General features: G+C 42.3%; 1 protein-coding gene across 10 annotated transcripts in view; it reads left to right on the top strand.

The window, feature by feature from the left end:
- The first annotated feature begins 14382 nt into the window (after window positions 1–14382).
- CCSER2 (coiled-coil serine rich protein 2) overlaps window positions 14383–19791 on the top strand; it is a 232450-nt gene continuing 227041 nt past the window's right edge. For 4 of the 10 annotated variants that reach the window (XM_080687687.1, XM_080687684.1, XM_080687683.1 and 1 more), the window contains exon 1: window positions 14383–14612. The gene's annotated coding sequence lies outside the window, so the exon portion shown is untranslated. The remainder of the gene's footprint in view (window positions 14613–19791) is intronic. The other 6 variants (XM_080687682.1, XM_080687681.1, XM_080687686.1 and 3 more) reach the window with 3 other exon arrangements.

Genomic DNA, 19791 nt, shown 5'->3' with positions numbered 1-19791 from the left:
TAATATATATATAAAAAAATTGAAATTAATGACAGAATTTTTTAAAAATCAAAAATTTCCTTTTTCCTGACAATTTAAAAACTCAACTAAAAAACTCCTGAATTAAAGGGAAAATAAAATTGCAAAATTTCTTAAGCATACTAATAATGAAAACATAGGATAGAATTCCAGTGATACCACAAAAGTAGTAATCACAAGAAATCCTATAGCTGTGAATACTTGGTGCAATAAAAGTGAAAACAGCCCTAGCTGTTTTGGCTCAGTGGATAGAGTGTCAGCCTGCAGACTGAAGGGTCCCCAATTCAATTCCCATCAAGGGCACATTCCTGGGTTTCGGGCTCCATCCCCAGTAGGGGGCATGCAGGAGGGAGCCGATCAATGGTTATATCTCATTATTGATGCTTTAAAAAAAAGTTTTATATTGAGTTCAGAAAGAGGAAGGGAGAGGGAGAGAGATAGAAATATCAATGATGAGAGAGAATCATTGATCGGCTACCCCCTGCACATTCCACACAGGGGATCAAGCCCACAACCCGGGCATGTGCCCTGACCAAGAATCGAACTGTAACCTCCTGGTTCATAGGTTGACACTCAACCACTGAGCACACCAGCTGGCTCATCATACATGTTTCTATCTCTCTCTCCCTTCATCTGTGAAATCGATAAAAATATATATTTTTAAAAGTGAAAACATAAATGTAAATGAATTTAACATTCAAAATAGAAAGCTAGGAAAAAGATAAAGTCAACCACAAGGAAGAAGAAAGGAATTAAGAAGAATAAAAATATTTGGGAAAAAGAAAAGAGCAGTATTAGAGGATAAAAAAAAAGTGGGTTATTTATAAAACAACATACAAACCATTGACAAACTTAAAATTTAATAAGAAAGAAAGCATACATACATAAATATAGAAAAAAGGGAGATATAGCATAAAAACAGAGAAAAGAATTTTTAAGAAACTACTTGATAAAATTATGCAAATAAATATGAAACTTAGAAGAAATATGTGTTTTTAGCAAACAAACCTTATCAAAATTAGTCCTATTAATTACTATAGAAGAAATGAAAAAGGTCAACAAGTTACTCCATAAAAACAAATAAACAAAGAATCACTAAGCCAAAGGGTTTCAAAAAGAAATTCTACATAACATTTAAATATCAGATAATTCCTGCCATGGCCAGTGTGGCTCAGTGGTTGTAGTGTCAGCCAGTGCACCGAGGGATCTCTGGTTCGATTCAAAAGCTCATACCTGGGTTGCGGGTTCACTGTCCACCACTGATCTGGGCGCATGTGGGAGGCAACCAGTCGATGTGTCTCTCTCACATAGCTGTTTTCTCTTTCTCTCTCTCTCTCTCTCTCTCAATATATATATATATTTGACTTTCTCTCTCCCTCCATTACACTCTTTCTAAAAAGCAATGGAAAAAAGTATCCTCTAGTGAGGATTAAAATAAATAAATAAATAAATGAATAAATAACTAAATAAAGATAAATATCAGATAATCCCATTGTTATTTAAACTATTTCAGATAATTTCATTTTAGGAAGCACATATAATATTAACCCACCAACCTGGTGGACTACCAGGTTGTTTATTACCATAAATTTCAAATTTATTTGGAATATAGCCCCCAAATTTTTATTCCAATAAAAGGAAAACATAGACTGTACTCTCTTAAGAATTTCCATGCAGTGAGAGAGGAAAAATGGCAGAGGAGTAAGTGGAGGCTACACAGACATGCTCCCAGGACCAAACTGGAATTACAACTAAAATACAAAAATTATCCCAAATAATCAACAGAAGGCTAGCTGGAGAGAACCCTGATAACCTAGGATGGAAAGTGGAGACCACATAGAGACTGGTAGGAAGGGCAGAGGAATGAAAGCACATGCCAGGCTCCCACAGACACTGACTGAAGTCCTGGAGAGATATCTTAGCTGTGAGGGGTTGCCACTGAGAAGTCTGGAGTCTAATTCCCAAACTGGGATGGCCAGAAGAGAGCACCAGAACTGAGAAAGGTGCCCACATAACACCTGGCTGTGAAAAGCATCTGGGTTTCTGTCTGCCATGGAGAGGTGGCTGGAAAGGCAGGCACCCTTAAAGGGCCAATGCACAAAATTTTGTGTGTAGCCACTCACTTTGTGATTTGACAGAGGGAGGGCAGAGTGGACTAGAGCTGTATGAGTAGAAGCCAGGGTTAGGGGTTCTTGGGTTAGAACTCAGAAGGCAGACACCCCTGTTTCCTGTGCTGAGTCATTCCCTCACACTGTGGAGGTCATCTTTCTCAGCAGACATTTACTATCCAGACAGTTTTTGCCTGGGAGGGAAGACACTTGACCCATCCTATTGGAAAACACCTTGCCCCACTCTGTGGAGTTCCTAAGGCCCATTAAGAGACTGAGAATAACAATTAGCCTCCAGGCATAAGCAATTGCTCCACCCTATTGGAAAACTTCTTGCCACACCTGTGGATGATTGCCTCAGGGCTCCTCAAGACTGAATGCAATCAGTCTGCAGGCAAAGGCAGGTGTCTAGAGGCTTTGAGTCTTTGCCTGAGCTAATTAGAAAGAAATAGCATTTGACACTGTCCTGCACTAAAGATTGAGAGGTATAACAGATCTACCTAATACATACTAGGTGTACTGGTTAATAATGCGAATTTTGTAATCAAAGAAAACACGATAATTTCAAGAGAAACATCAAAAATGCTTTATTTAAAGTAATGTCCATCACTAGCTACACATTTCCCCCATCTTTAGGTAATTTGTGGATACCATCCCAATAAAACTTTTTTTGTTTTGAGGCAAACCATTCAGACACTCGGTTTTCCACTTCTTTGTATGTTTTGAAGTGCTGCTCAGAAAGTGTGTGTGCCATCTATCGGAACAAGTGGTAATCTGAAGGAGCAAGGTCTGGTGAATATGGTGGGTGGGTTAATACTTCTCAGGCAAGATCTCTTAAGGCAGGGGTCCTCAAACTTTATAAAAAGGGGGCCAGTTCACTGTCCCTCAGACCGTTGGAGGGCCGGACTATAGTTTTAAAAAAAAAACTATGAACAAATTCTTATGCGCACTGTGGGCCTAGGACGAGTCGGCTGCTAAGCAGGACAGGCAGCGGCACCTGGCCGGCCGGATAAATGTCCTTGGCGGGCCGCATGTGGCCCGCGGGCCATAGTTTGAGGACCCCTGTAGGTGTCTTTAACTAGTTTTGAAATGTGTGATGGTGTGTTATCATGAAGAAAAATTACTTTGCCATGCCTTGTGGAACATTCTGGTTGTTTCACGATCAAAGTGTGGTTCAAATTGATTATTTGTTGTCAGTAGCGATCGGTATTAATGGTTTCACCTGGTTTTAGAAGCTCATAATAAACCACACCTTCCTGATCCCACCAAACGCAGAGCATTGTCTTTTTTCCAAAGTGATTTGGCCTTGCAGTTGATGTTGATGGTTGACCTGGATCAACCCATGATTTTGTTAACATCTTCAGCAAATTTGACATATGAAGTTTTGAAGCTAGTTGTCAATACAACAAAATGGCATACATATCAAATCGCATATATATCAACATATGTGTGACTCCATCTATTGAAAAAATACCTGCATTATTAACTGGTACACCTAATAGTCACCAACCCAAACAGGCAGCCAACATGGGAGATAAAGAAATAACCCCCAAATGAAAGAACAAGATAATTCTCCAAAATAAGAGATAAATGAAGTGGAGATAAGAAATTTATCTGATACATAGTTCAGAATAATGATGATAAAAATGCTCAACAGCATGAGAAAAGATATATTAACTATAAAAAAACACAATTGGAAATAAAGAACAACATAGCACTAATAATGAACACATTGGAAGAAATACACAGCAGATTAGGGGAAGCTAAGGATTGGATAAGTGAATTAGAAGACAGGGTAGAAAAAAATCACTCAATAAGAGAACCAAAAGGAAAAAAAATTAAAAAGGAGGATTGTTTAAGGGAGCTGTGCAACAACATGAAATGTAACAATATTCACATAATAGATGTGCCAGAAGGGGAAGAAAGGGAAGAAGGGTTAGAAAACGTGTGTGAAGAAATAATGGCAGAAAAATTCCCTAACCTGGTGAAGGAAAAAGTCACACAAGTTCAGGAGGCACAGAAAGTCCCAAGCAAGAAAATCCCAAACAAGTCCATGCCCAGACACATCATAAATACAATAATAAAAATTAAAGACAAAGAGAGAGTCTTTTAAAAAATATATCTTTGTTAATTTCAGAGAGGAAGGAAGAGGGAGAGAGAGATAGAAACATCAATGATGATAGAGAATCATTGATTGGTTGCCTCTTGCACGACCCCCACTGGGGATCGAGTCTGCAACCCGGGATGTTGCCTTGAACGGTATAGAACCTGGGACCCTTTAGTCTGCAGGTCAATGCTCTATCCACTGAGCTAAACCTACTAGGGCAACAAAGAGAGAATCTTAAGGCAGCAAAAGACAAGCAAGTTTTTACCTACAAGGGAGCTCCCATAAGGGTGTAGCCTGATTTCTCACCAGAAACTCTAAAGGCCAGAAGGGAATGGCATGAAGTATTCAAGGTAATGAAAAACAAGCATCTGAAACCAAGATTACTATATCCAGCAAGGCTATCATTCAAAATAGATGGTAAAAGAAAGAGCTTCCCAGACCAAAAAAAAAAAAAGGGGGGGGGCGCTAAATGAGTTTATTGCCACCAAACCAGCACTGCAAGAAATGCTAAGGGGACTGCTATAATGAGAGTAAGAAAGAGAGAGAGAAACCTAGGCATATAAAATTTAAATGGCAATAAATAAGTAGCTTATCAATAATAACTTTAAAGGTAAATGAATTAAATGCTTCAATCAAAAGACATAGGGTAGCTGAATGAATACAAAAACATGACCCAACTATATGCTGTCTACAGGAGAACCACTTTAGAACAAAAGACTCACACAGGATGAGAGTGAAGGGATGGAGAGATATCCATGTAAAGAGAAAAGAAAAAACAAAGCTGGAGCAGCAATACTCATATCTGATAAAATACTAGTAGACTTCAAAATGCGGGCCCACACAAGAGACAATAAAGGTCACAATAACATTAAAGGAATTGATCCAACAAGAGGATATAACCCCAGTAAACATGTATGCACCCAATATAGGAGCACCTAAATATATTTTTAAAAACTTCAAGAGGACTTTAAGGGAGCCATTGACAACAATACAGTCATAGTAGGGAACTTTAACACCCTGCTGACATCACTGGATAGATCTTATAGACAAAAAGTTAACAAGGAAAGGGTGACTGTAAAGCACACACTAGGTCAGATGGATTTAATTAACATTTATAGAACATTTTGCCTCAAAGCCCTTCTCAAGTGCACATGAGTCATTCACAAAGATATACCACATGTTAGGACACAAAAGAAGTCTGTACAAGTTCAAGAAGATTGAAATCATATCAAGCATCTTCTCAGATCACCATGGAATGAAATTAGAAATCAAATACATTAAAAACACTAAAAACTATTCACATACGTAGAGGCTAAATAGCATGCTATTAAATAATGAATGGGTTACCAATGAGATCAAGAAAGAAATGAAAAACTTCCTGGAAACAAATGAAAATGAACACACAACAACCCAAAATCTCTGGAGCTCCTGAGAGGAAAGTTCATAGCACTACAGGCCTACCTCGAAAAACAAGAAAATTTAATAATGAACTATTTAACCCTACAACTTAAAGAATTAGAAAGAGAACAACAAGAAAATCCCAGAGACAGTAGAAGGAAGGAAATAATAAAAGTGAGAGCAGAAATAAATGACATAGAGACTACAAAAAAATACAAAAATCAATGAAAGCAAGAGCTGGTGCTTTGAAAAGATAAAGAAGATTGATGAACCTTTAGCTAGACTCATCAAGAAACAAAGAGAGAAGACCCAAATAAATAAAATCAGAAACAAAGGCAGTGAAGCAATCACTGACACCACAGAAATACAGAGGACTGAAAGAAGATACTATGAACAACTAACTACATGCCAACATGCTGGACATTTTGGATGAAAATGACAAATTCCTAGAAAAAGACAATCTCCCAAAAGTGAATCAGGAAGAATCAGAAAACCTGAATAGGCCAATAGCAACTGATGAAATAGAAGAAAAAACAAACAAAAACAAAACAAAACAAAACAAACTCCCAGCAAACAAATGCCCTGGTCTAGATGACTTCACAGGGGAGTTTTACCAAACATTCAAAGAAGAACTAACACCTATCCTCCTCAAACTATTCCTCAAAACCCAAGAGGAAGAAACACTTCCAAGCTCTTTTTATTCGGCCAGCATTATCATAATTTCAAAACCAGATGAAGACACTTCAAAGAAAGAGAATTACAGGCCAATATCCCTGATGAACTAGATGCTAAAATCCTCAACAAAATATTAGCAAATAGGATTCACAATATATTATAAAGATCATACATCATTACTAAGTGGGATTTATTCAGGGATGCAAGGCTGGTACAATTTATGCAAATCAATAAACATGATGCATCACATATGCAAATTGAAAGACAAAAATCATAAGATCATATCAATAGACACAGAAAAAGCATTCAACAAATTCTAGCACACATTTTTGATAAAAACTCTCAGCAAAGTGGGAATATAGGGGTCATATTTCAACAAGACAAAGGCCATATATGACAAACCTACAGCTAACATCATACTCAATAGCAAAAACTAAAATCATTTTCCCTAAGAACAGGAACAAGACAAGGATGTCGGCTTTCACCACTCTCATTCAACATAGTACAGGAAGTCCTAGCCATAGCGATCAGACAAGAAGAAGAAATAAAAGGCACCCAAATTGGAAAGGAGAAAGTAAAACTGTTGTTATTTGCAGATGGCATGACATAGAAAACCCTAAAGACTCCATCACAACACTACTAGATTTAATAAATGAATTTGGCAATGTGGCAGGACACAAAATCAACACCCAAGCATCAATGGCTTTTTTATATACCAAAAATGAATTCTTAGAAGGAGAAACTTAACAAACAAGCCCATTTACCATTGCAACAAAAAATTTAAGATACTTAGGAATAAATTTATTCAAGGGGGTAAAAGATTGTACTCAGAAAACTATAGGATGTTGACAAAAAGAGATTGTGGAAGATATAAACAAATGTAAGAATATATAGTGTTCATGGATTGGTTGAATTAACATAATTAAAATGCCCATATTACCCAAAGCAATCTATAGATTCAATGCAACCCCTATTAAAATACTAACAGCATATTTCACAGATCTAGAACAAATGCTCCACAAATTTATATGGAAGCAAAAAAGGCCCCACATAGTCGCAGCAATCTTAAGAAACAAGATCAAAGTTAGAGGAGTCACAATACCAGATTTCAAGTTATACTACAAAACCACCATAATCAAACAGCCTGGTCCTGGCACAAGAACAGGCATGTAGATCATTGGAATAGAACAGAGACCCCCCAAAATTGACCAAGTCATTACACTGAATTAATATTTGACAAAGGAGGCAAGAGCATACAATGGAGTCAAGACAGTATCTTCAATAAACAGTATTGGGGAAATTAGACAGGTAAATGCAAAAAAAGAAAGAAAGAAAGAAAGAAACTAGACCACCAACTTACACCATACAGAAGAATAAACTCAAATGGCTAAAAGACTTACATGTAAGTCTTGAAACCATAGGAATCTAGAAGAAACCATAGGCAACAAAATTTCAGACATCTCTTGTAGCAATATGTTTGTGGATACATCTCCTAGGACAGTGGTAGGCAAACTCATTAGTCAACAGAGCCAAATATCAACAGTACAACGATTGAAATTTCTTTTGAGAGCCAAATTTTTTAAACTTAAACTTCTTCTAACGCCACTTCAAAATAGACTCACTCGCCCAGGCCGTGGTATTTTGTGAAAGAGCCACACTCAAGGGGCCAAAGAGCCGCATGTGGCTCACAAGCCGCTCTTTGCTGACCACTGTCCTAGGACAAAGGAAACTAAGGAGAAAATAAACAAATGGTACTACATCAAAATAAAAAGCTTCTGCACATCAAAACAAAAAGGGAGCCCATTGTATGGTAGAACATATTTGGCAGTGGTACTTCTGATAAACAGTTAATATCTAAAATATATAAGGAACTCATAAATCTTACCAAAAGGAAGACAAACAACCCAATCAAAAAATGGACCAAAGACATAAATAGACACTTCTCTAAAGTGGACATACAGATGGCCAAGAGACATATGAAAAAGTGCTCAAAGTCACTGATCATCAGAGAGATGCAAATTAAAACGACAATGAGGTATTACTTCACACCTGACAGAATGGCTACCATCAACAAATCAACAAATGACAAGTGCTGGAGAGGATGTGGAGAAAAGGGAACCCTAGTACACTGCTGGTGGGAATGCAGACTGGTGCAGCCACTATGGAAAACAGTATGGAATTTCCTCAAAAATTAAATATGGAACTGCCATTTGACCCACTGATTCCACTTCTAGGAATATATCCTAAGACTTCAGAAACACCAATCAGAAAGAATGTATGCACCCCTATATTCATAGCAGCACGGTTTACAATAGCTAAGATCTGGAAACAGCCCAAGGACCCATTAGTAGATGAGTGGATTAAAAGCTGTGGTACATTGCCTGGCCAGCGTTGCTCAGTGGTTTGAGTGTCAACCTATGAACCAGGAGGTCACGGTTTGATTCCCAGTCAGGCACATGCCTAGGTTGTGGGCTCAATCCCCAGTGGGGGGCGTGCAGGAGGCAGCCAATCCATGATTCTCTCTAATCATTGATATTTCTCTCTCTCTCTCCCTCTCCATTCCTCTCTCAGAAATCAATTAAAATGAAGAGCAGTGGTACATTTATACCATGGAACACTGTGCAGCAGTAAAAAAGAAGGAGCTCTTACCCTCTGAGACAGCATGGAGGGACCTGGAGAGTATTATACTGAGTGAAATAAAGCAGTCAGAGAAAGACAAGTACCCTATGATCTCACTCACATGTGGAATCTAATTAACAAAATAAATTCCTGAACAAAATAGATTCAGAGACACAGAAGCATGGAACAGGCTGCAGAACGTCAGAGGGAAGGTGGGGGGCAGTGGGTGGGTGGGAAGAGATAAACCAAAGATCTTGTATGCATCTATGCGAAACTCATGGACACAGATAATAGGGTGGGGAAGGCCGGGGCAGAGGGTGGAGATGGGCTAGAGGGGGACTTTAAAGGAAAAAACGGAGCATATGAAATATTTTCCACAATAAAGATTTAAAAACAACAACAACAAAGAATTTCAATGTAAAAACTTAGAATCTAAGAGCAATTTTAAAAGATCCATTGTCCTCAGGTAGGTGAGCTCAGTGGTGAGAGCATTGGCCCATGCTCTGAAAGTCAGGTTTATTTCAAGGATGGAAAGGGGTTCCATATCAGAAAATCTGTTAATTTGTAATACTTTCCACAGATATAGAAGAGGTATTTGACAACATTAAACAACTACTGGTGTTTTTTAAAAAGTTAAAACACGCCCTAGCCAGTTTGGCTCAGTGGATAGAGCGTCGGCCTGTGGACTCAAGGGTCCCGGGTTCGATTCCGGTCAAGGGCTTGTACCTTGGTTGTGGGCACATCCCCAGTAGGAAGTGTGCAGGAGGCAGCTGATCGATGTTCCTCTCTCATTGATGTTTCTAACTTTCTATCCCTCTCCCTTCCTCTCTGTAAAAAACCAATAAAATATATTTAAAAAAAAAAAAAGTCAAAACACTTAGTAAACTAGAAATTGATACTATGGACTTTAACATGATAAAAAAATATATACTGTAGCTCAGAAGTCAGCATCTTACTGGCTTTCTGCTTAAGTAATGACTAAAACGATGATGTCACTAAGTCCTCTATTATGTAAGTAGTGGTCCAGTGCACAAAATTCGTGCACATTAAAAGAAGATTAGAGGAAATATTTTAATATTGCTATTTGCCCTTTCTCTATAATAGAAGTGTCAGAGATGAAAGAAAATTAGTAAAGTGTATATGAAAATCTTCCTCCTGTCAGAGTTTGGGGCGCACCACAGGACCCAGAGTCAAGTCCCCGTCCACCTGCATGCCTCGAAATCTCATGAGACCCAGACCCGGCCATCCCCAGCCCTGTCAAGCCCCGCCGGGCGGGAGGCACAGCCTCAGGTCCCCCATCAAGCCCTGCCGGATGGGGGGTTCAGCCTCAGGTCCCCCAGCCTGGCTTCAGGTCCCCTGGCCCCAGCACGAGGGCGTGATGATGATTTGCACATTAGCTCTTTATTATATAGGATGTAGAGTTGGAGGCATTAGCCAGGACTATTTATAGAAGACATGATTATACACTGTGGTATAAAAGTAGGTTTACAGTTGTAATTACATACAACACAGTTTTTATTCTTATATTATTACTTATTAATTATTGTATTATTTTCCATACAAGTAACTGTAAACCTACTTTTGTCCCACCCTGTATATCTTGAAAACCGAAGTATTAATGGGAAAACTAGTACAAACAAGATCATTTATTAAATTACCAAAACATTTTATCACATTATGTATAAAACCCAAAGATCTTCCTACATACAAACAAGAAACAGATAGAAGACAATGATGGAAAGAAGTCCCTGTTTATTATACAAAGTAGCAGGGCATAAGTATCTACACTATAAAAGAGTAACATGTAAATTGACTGTACCTTTGGGACGCCCACCAGCCATTCAGGAGTGAATATGCAAATTAACCCAACAAAGATGGTGGGTTAATTTGCATACGCAGACGCTGAGTGGCTGGGGGCAACGATGCAGGTGTTCCGCACCTCCCCAGCTATTCCAGGCCTCTGGGCAGCATGGGAAGGCAGAAAGGCGGCTCTGGCCGGAGAGAAGGCGGTGCCCGCATCCAGGGGAAGGAAGGCCCATTCTTGCACAAATCTTCGTGTATCGGGCCTCTAGTAATAGATAATGCCCAAAAGAGGGTGACTAGCAAGGGACATTCAACTTGGCAGGAATGTTAATTCTTACCACACTAATTTATAAATGGAAAGCAATCCCAATAAAAATACTGGTTTTTGTTTAACCAGGTAATTTGATTATAAAATGTATTTGCAAGTTTAGATAAGCAAAAATAGCCAGTAAGCCCCTCTAAAAAATAGGACAGTGGATAACTTTACCAAAGACCTAACCCTATCAGGCATTAGAATATAGTATACAGATTCTATATATATATATATTTTTTATTGATATTTTACAGAGAGGAAGGGAGAGGGATAGAAAGTTAGAAACATTGATGATAGAGAAACATCGATCAGCTGCCTCCTGCATGCCCCCTACTGGGGATGTGCCCGCAACCAAGGTACATGCCCTTGACCGGAATCGAACCCGGGACCCTTGAGTCCGCAGGCCGACGCTCTATCCACTGAGCCAAACCGGTTTCGGCAGATTCTATATTTAAAACATTTTAATAATGGCCCATTAACATACAGAATGATCAATGGAATAGAATTTAAAAATCCAGAATTAGACTCAATTTCATTTTTAAAGGTATACATGACAAAGGCAATGTTTAAAAGCAAATAGACTTTTAAAAAAGTACTGTTTTTGAAAGTCCTCACCCAAGGGTTTATTTTTCATTGACTCTTGGCTCAAGAGAGAAACATAGATCAGTTGCCTGCTTGGGATCACACCTGAGACCCTTCAGTGCACGGAAGAATGATCTAACCAACTGAGCCACACCTATGCCCATCTTCTGATTGTTTTTTGCTGTTGTTGAGTTATTAGGGAAATACAAATCAAAACTATAATGAGATACCACCTCATACCTGTCAGAATGGCTATAATCAATAAGACAGGTTAAATAACACAGAGACCCTGGGACCTCTCTGGGGCAGGGCGGACTGGCAGACATTGGCTGTTTGCTCCACCCTGGTGATTCCCTGAGACCCCACCCCACCCAATTTACAACCCCATCCAAGCTGTGTGCAGCAGCTTTTGCATATGAATGGCCTGTCCCTCTTGCAACCTAAAACCTAACAAACTGAAGCTGGGTCAGAGGGCTCCAAAATGTCCAAAAGAAGGCCTAAGGCCCTGCTGGGTCTCATCTGGGCACTTCCAAACCCCAAACAAAGAGGAGGAATCTGCAGATCTCTCTGTAGCTCCTGCTGGGTGGCCTCAGGCAGTGGCTGACTTTGCATCTCCTTGGAGATCCAAGAGCCAGTGTACCCAGTTGTCAGTGTGAGACCATACCAGATTACAACTTCACATCCATAAGCGACACACTCAAGGGGCAGACTCCGTGAGCACCAAAGCCCCACTGAAGCAAGTCCTGCCCCATAAGGGTGTCTCCAGCACAGCAGTTCTCCCATTGTAGACATAGCTGGTCTTCACAGCCAATTGGCCTGGAGGTCAATTCCTCCCAGTGACACCAACAGCAATCAAGGCTTAACTACAACAAGACTGTGCACACAGCCCACAAAGGGGTGCACCAAGAGCGTCCACTTCAGGTTAACTGGGGAGGCTGAGCCACTGGGCCCTATAGCACACCTAGCTCACAAAGCCACTCTATCAACACAGGGAAGCAGCCAAAATGTGGAGACAAAGAAACATGTCACAAATGAAAGAAATGGAGGAAAGCAAACTACTGGATATAGAGTTCAAAACCACGGTTATAAGGTTACTCAAGAATCTTCTAGAAACCTCCGAGAAATTTAGTGAGACCCTCAAGGATATGAAAAGGGACCAATCAGAAATTAAGCATACACTGACTGAAATAAAGAATAATATACAGAGATCCAACAGCAGAGTAGAGGATCCCAAGAATAAAGTCAAAGATTTGAAATATGAAGAAGCAAAAAACACCCAACTGGAAAAGCAAAAAGAAAAAAGAACCCAAAAATATGAAGATAGTGTAAGGAGCCTGGTGACAACCTCAAGGGTACCAATATCCGAATTATGGGGGTGCCAGAAGAAGAGAGAGAGCAAGATACTGAAAACCTATTTGAAGAAATAATGACAGAAAACTTCCCCCACCTGGTGAAAGAAATAAACTTACAAGTCCAGGACGCACACAGAACCCCAAACAAGAGGAATCCAAAGAGGACCACACCAAGACACATCATAATTAAAATGCCAAGGGCAAAAGACAAAGAGAGAATATTAAAAGCAGCAAGAGAAAAACAGTTAGTTACCTACAAGGGAGTACCCATCTGACTGTCAGCTGATTTCTCAACAGAAACTATGCAGGCCAGAAGGGAGTGGCAAGAAATATTCAAAGTGATGAATAGCAAGAACCTACAACCAAGATTACTCTACCCAGCAAAGCTCTCATTCAGAATTGAAGGGCAGATAAAGAGCTTCACACACAAGAAAAAGCTAAAGGAGCTCATCACCACCAAACCAGTATTATATGAAATGCTGAAAGGTATTCTTTAAGAAGAGGAAGAAGATGAAAAAAGTAAAGATAAAAATTATGAACAACAAAGTGACAACAAATACATATCTATCAACAAGTGAATCTGAAAATCAAGTGAATAAAAAATCTGATGAACAGAATAATCTGGTGAATATAATAGAATCAGGGGCATAGAAAGGGAGTGGACTGACAATTTTTGGGGGCAAGGGGGTATTAGGGGTGTGGGAAGAGATTGGACAAAACTCTTACACCTATGGATGAGGACAGTGTGGAGGCGGGGTAAGGGAATGGGGTGGGGTGGGAACCGGGTGGAGGGGAGTTATGGGGGGAAAAAAGAGGAACAACTGTAATAATCTGAATAATAAAGATTTATTTAAAAAAAGGAGAGGTAGACCTGTGCGTGACAGAATCCTGGTTCAGGCAAAAGGAACCCAGATTTTTGGTACAATGGAGCTACTCCAAATCTCAGCACTTGGAGTGCTTGTTTCTTCCCTCAAGCTCAGCAAGATGTCAACTCATATTTTGGTGTGGTAGACAGAGTGTATGGTCCTGGCATAGTTCAGAGTGCGGGAAGGCAGGGAATATGTCAGTTCCAAGGCTAAGGTTCTCACTGTCTGGGTCAGCAGTGGAGTTGACAGGTTTGATTAGGTCAAGCAGCATAGGTTAGTCCAAAAGGCCAGTGAGAGTGGGGTCGGCTGCTGGGCAGGTGTCATGGCTTAGGTGGAGCCCAGCCTTGAGTCAGGGGACAGAGAAGCAAGGTCAGGGAGTGGGCGGGTCCCGAAAGGGGGCGGAGCCTGGAAAGGCCGGCGAGAGGCGAGGGCGGGGCCAGAGGTGGGCGGAAGCGGGAGTCAGGGGCAGGTGGGGGCGAGGCGGAGGGGCGGAGCCCGCGGTCGGCGCCTGCGCATGGGGTCGGGGCGTGGCTGCGCACGCGCCCTGCGGGGCCCCGAGAGCGGAGTCCGGCGGGCGCGGCCGAGAGCGGGCGGAGACTCTGGCTCCGGCGCTCCATCCGGCCACTGACGCGATGCCGGCTGCAGCGGGCGGGGAGGCCGGGCTGGCGGGGATGTGACAGGCGGCCCTTCGCTCACCTGCGGTCCTTGCGCCCTCAGGTCTCCGGGCGAGCCGCCCTGGGCCGCACCGAGGAGGCAGAGCGGATCCGAGCGGTAAGGGCCGGATGGTGGCGGGGCCGGGTCCCGGCGGGATGCTGACCGCGGCAGCTCGGGCAGGGGGCGCGGTCCGGGTGCTCAGGCCCGGGCGCTGGGTGAGGCAGTGGCGCCCTTCGGACTCCTGCCTCCGTGGTGACCCTCGCGAGCCTCCTGAGGCGAGACGGGCGTGGGTCGGGCTGGACGGCCCCCGTCTCCCCGTTCCCCGAACCCTCGCCCCCGTCCCCCTGTAACCCCGTCTCCTCGTTCCCCACCTCCCACCCCCACCCCCCACCCCCCACCCCCACCCCCCTCCTTCCTCCCCATCTCGCAGTCTCCGTCCTCGCTTCTCCCGCCCCCGCCCGCTGCCCCCCGTCCTCTCCAGTCCCTCTGACCCCCTCCGTCTCCCTGTTCCCCCGGCCTCTGGATTCCCCGAACCCCAGCCCCCCCCCCCCCCTCCCGTCTCCGCTCCGCGAGGCTGCCGCCTTCCTCCCAGGAAAAAGCAGGGCGAGGCTCAGACGGCCCGGGATTTCAGAGTCAGGGTGCTGTGCGGGTTGGCAGGGAGGTACCGGGGTGCTCCAGTGACTTTTTTTTTGGGGGGGGGAGGGGATTATTACTGGGACACAGCAAAGACACACCCTAAACAACGTCCTGAGATGAAACTTCGTGGAGACACCGTTTGCATAGTCAGATGCCCTCTCCTTGCAGAGATCCGCTGTTCTCTGCGCGGCCTGTGTCTTAGGCACTGACGGGGCCTCCTTTGGGGTGGTCCTGAGGGCCGAGCTGGAACCGAGGGTCAGTGACTGCAAACCCGTCATCAGGCCTGCGCCCCGACCAGGCCGCGGAGGAGTGACTGAGGCCCACTCCCGGGGTCCCGGATTGGCGCGTGGTGTCCACCCCACTGGGGATAAATTGTTTTAGGCTTCTCCAAACAGCCATTGGAAATACATTCCTTTTTTCTTGAACATTAAAATATAAGGGAACCCGTTAATTTTGCCATTTAAAAAACCTTCCTTTAGTTTAAGGAGTTTAGTGATGACAGCTCTTCTTTAACCAAAAGAAATTTAAAATACTCTCCTCTTGCAAAAGATAGGGCACACAACATGCCTTACCTGAAATGGATGCATGATAAGGATTTAAACATTTCTGAATGTTTTACTTGAAGTCAATCGTCTCAAATGTTATTACTTTTAGCCTCTCTTAATTTCTTATATAGATCTTTAGTATTTTCTTAATTGGTTGTGTTTTTTAGTGTGCTCAACAAAACTGGCTTCAAATAAACACGCTTTCTTGAATCGTTTAGCTGTAATTTTTACTTCACTGTTGTATTAATGTGCCATAGGAAGAAACTGCTACCGGCCCTGAGAGGATGAACTGTCCATTTAAATAAGCACAATTTACTCTGTCTTTTTAATCCAGACCTGCATTTTTTGTTTGTCACCTTGACTCAGCTCCTTTGTGTGATGGAAGAAGGGGATTTTGATTCCGTGTGTGAAGTCTGTCAGTGACTCTCTGTAATCTGTAGTTGATAAAGTCAAAGTCCTTCACAGTTCTGGTATTCATGTATGTTTCTAATATCATCTTCTACCATTTTGCCTGCCTTCTTCATACAAAGCCTACTTGGAGGTCTCTGAAGATGACATCTTCTGTTGTTGGTTTTACACTCTACTCTCTGTTGAGAATTCTTCTCTACCTAGTAAACAACTTGCCTTTTAAGACCTAACCAAAATACTCCTTCTGAATCTTGTCCAGACATTTTATCCTCCTTGTCTCAGCTGATCCAATAGTGCATTATACATTGTGCAGTTAGCATCTGTCAACTGGTAGTTAATAATTTGTCTCCACCAGACTTTGGGGCTTCTTAAGGAAAGGGAGCTTTGCAACTCTAGCACATACTGTGTGTGGCACAAGTGTTCAAAAACTATTTATTGAATAAATTTTTGAGGAATGCTTTCAATCTTGAATATAGCTTAAGATAGGCAAAATGTGTTAACTACTCTCAATATCAGAAAATTTAGAAAAGAGGAATGCACAAACGAGGTACTTTTAAATTTCCAAGAATGAAGTCAAAATTATTGTTGCTTGTTAGGAAGTAAACCCTAGTCATGACAAGGCACCAGTGTGTTTTATGGCACGAATGAAAGGGATGGTCCGTAGGACTGCTGCTGCTTTGATTTTAGGACTTCAAGGCAGAGTAATTTGCCCAAGGTCATGCAGGTAGAAAAGGTCAGACAGAGCTGGGATCCAATCCAGGCTTTTGACCATTTGTGTATTTTACCTTTGCTCCCAGTTTCCTAATTCTAAATCTTAATAATTGTTTTACAATCTGAGTGAGGCATTTTCGGAGGGGGGGGGATCAATTCTTTTAAATTGTAGAATATTGAATTTGAAAGAATTAAGAGATTATTTGATTCAACTTTTACATTTTTACACCAAAGGATAAGTTGCTTGAGGTTACTTAGTCACCTGTATAACACATATCCTGACCACATGCTTGTGTATTTTTTTAAAATATATTTTTATTGATTTCAGACAGGAAGGAAGGAGAGATAGAAACATCCTATAAAATAAAAGGCTAATACACAAATCGAACGGCGGAACGATTGGTCACTATGACACGCACTGACCACCAGGGGGCAGACACTCTGCAGGAGCTGCTCCCTGGTGGTCAGTGTGCTCCCACAGGGGGAGCTCCGCTCAGCCAGAAGGCCTGAGCCGGGCTCATGACTGGCAAGCGCAGTGGTGGGGAGCCACAGTGCTAAGGATGTCCGAGTAACGGCTTAGGCCTGCTCCGTGGGTGGGCCTAAGCCATCAGTCTGACATCCCCCACGGGCTCCTGGACTGCGAGAGGGCGCAAGCTGGGCTGATGGACACCCCCGTCCCCCGAGTGCACAAATTTCATGCACTGGGCCTCTAGTCTATGATGTGAGAGAATCATGGATCAGGTGCCTCCTTCACACCCTCCACTGGGGATTGAGCTTGCAACCTGGGCATGTGCCCTGACTGGGAATTGAACCGTGACCTCCTGGTTCATAGGTCGTTGCTCAACCACTGAGCCAGGCCAGCCAGACTGTGTATTTTTCATTACTCTATGGTGCTTTTAGAAGAAAATTAAGTTTCCAATTTTCAGAATGAGAGCAAATAGTCTTACAATTTCTTCCTCCTTGAATGCTTAGCTCTTGAGTGGCTAAGAAACATGGTAATTCATTTGGGGATATAGGAGAAACCTAGGCTTCACCATTACATTTGGTTAGTTTTTAACCTCAGTGCTTGGGGCCCACTCTCCAGTTGCCCCATAGTAAGTGGCTTCTGCTACCATATGGGGATCCCACATACAGTTATGTTTGGATGGTAAAATGAGATTTTAATATAACAAGGTTCTAGCTGGCTAATAGCATGGCTAAAATGACATGTATGATTACTCTGCATGTGAGAAGAATTTATCCAATTACTCTATGTGATAGTGTTTTTTGGGAAAAAAATGATAATTGTGGTTTTATGCTTCAGAAGAGTCAGTTTTAAAATGTGTACTTACTGTGGTGGACCTGATCAATTCTAACAGGCTTTTTTTATTTGACAAATAATTTAATGGTCAAAGAATTAAGAAAAAAAACTTTTAATTTTTCTCATTTATTTCTCACCATGTATACATGACTTTATACAACAATCAAGCATAAATATAATATTTAATTTTGCTTTCATAGTTAATGTTTTCTTTTTGCTAAAGTTTTTGTACATGTAAATTATTATATAATACTAGAGGCCTGGTGCACGGGATTCGCGCACTGGTGGGGAATGTGGCCTGCGAGGATCGGTCCGCTGTGGGAGCGCTGCTTATCCTGGTCTGCCAAGCAGCTATGGACCCGCCCTCTGAGCAGCTGTTCCCTGGTCCGGCATCTTCTGTGGAGCTGGAGCACTCACTTCTCCAGGGGACCTGGTGGGGGCTGGGTCCAGGGACAAGAGCACTGAGAGGCGGCGGAGTAGGCCTCAGTCCTGCGGTGGCCACGAACACACCTCCCAGCCTCCAGGGTCAGCTCTGCAAGCCTGGTGGCGGTGCTGCATGGCCTGTGGGCATCCGGAGGAGACGGCAAGGAGCGAGGAGGAGGAGCCTGGGGCAAGGAGGCGATGATTGCAGCCTGGGTTCCTGCCTGTCGGTCTGGGGTTCACAGCGGGAGCAGCTGCTCATCCTGGTCAGCCGAGCAGCACTCCTACTGTGGTAGCGCACTGACCACCAGGGAGCAGCTCCTGTGTTGAGCGTCTGCCCCCTGGTGGTCAGTGTGCATCATAGCAACTGGTTGACCAGTTGTTCTGGTCGTTCTGCCGTTTGGTCGTTGGGCTTTTATTATATAGGATTACTAGTTGAGTTGCTTAGTTTTACTAATTGGACATCTAAGTTGTCTCCCATTTGGTAAGTAATGTAGTTAATATATAGCTGTCCTTTGTTTTCTTCTTTTGTTAGGCTAAAGTTCCAGGAGAGGGATTACAAGGTCAGAGAGTATGAAGGTTGTTGTCACTTAAAAAAAAATGTTTTTATTGATTTTAGAGAAGAGAGAGAGGGATAGAAAGATAGAAACATCATTGATGAGAGACAAACATCCATTGGCTGCCTCCTGCAGGCCCCTACTGGGATGGAGCCCGAAATCCTGGCATGTGCCCTCACTGGAAATCCAACCAGTGCTCTCTTGGTTCATGGGTCACTGCTCAACCACTGAGCCACACCGGCTGGTGGTTTTTAATCACTTTTGAAAAATATTACCAGGTTTATTTCTAAAAGGTTGTATTGATTTATACTGCTTCCTGCATTTTGGTTCACAGTTTTACAATACTTTTAAAGGCTTTTGTTTTTTAAAAGTTGGCATTTTACAAATGGGTATAAGGGTACCTGCTATCTAACATACAGTCTGCAGTTGAAAAGCTAATGCAGTATTTTCCTACTTTTATTTTATCCTTTGTTGGAATTGTTTGTCCTTTATGCATAAATTTATGGGGATCTTCTTACTAATTTTCATTAGCACTTAATTTTTAAAACTGCAAAGTATCCTATCTAATAAAAGAGTAATATGCAAATTGACTATACCTCCGCTATATCCACAAGCCACACCCACCAGCCAAATCAGGAGCGAGTATGCAAATTAACCCAACCAAGATGGCTGCGGCCACGGAGCAAGCAGGAGGCTTGGGTTTCCCTGGCAATGGAGGA

This window comes from Plecotus auritus (genome assembly GCF_963455305.1).
Source record: "Plecotus auritus genome assembly, chromosome: 9".
Lineage (NCBI taxonomy): Eukaryota > Metazoa > Chordata > Mammalia > Chiroptera > Vespertilionidae > Plecotus > Plecotus auritus.
Note: the sequence above shows the minus strand (reverse complement) of the source record. Positions and strands in the feature narration are given on the sequence as shown.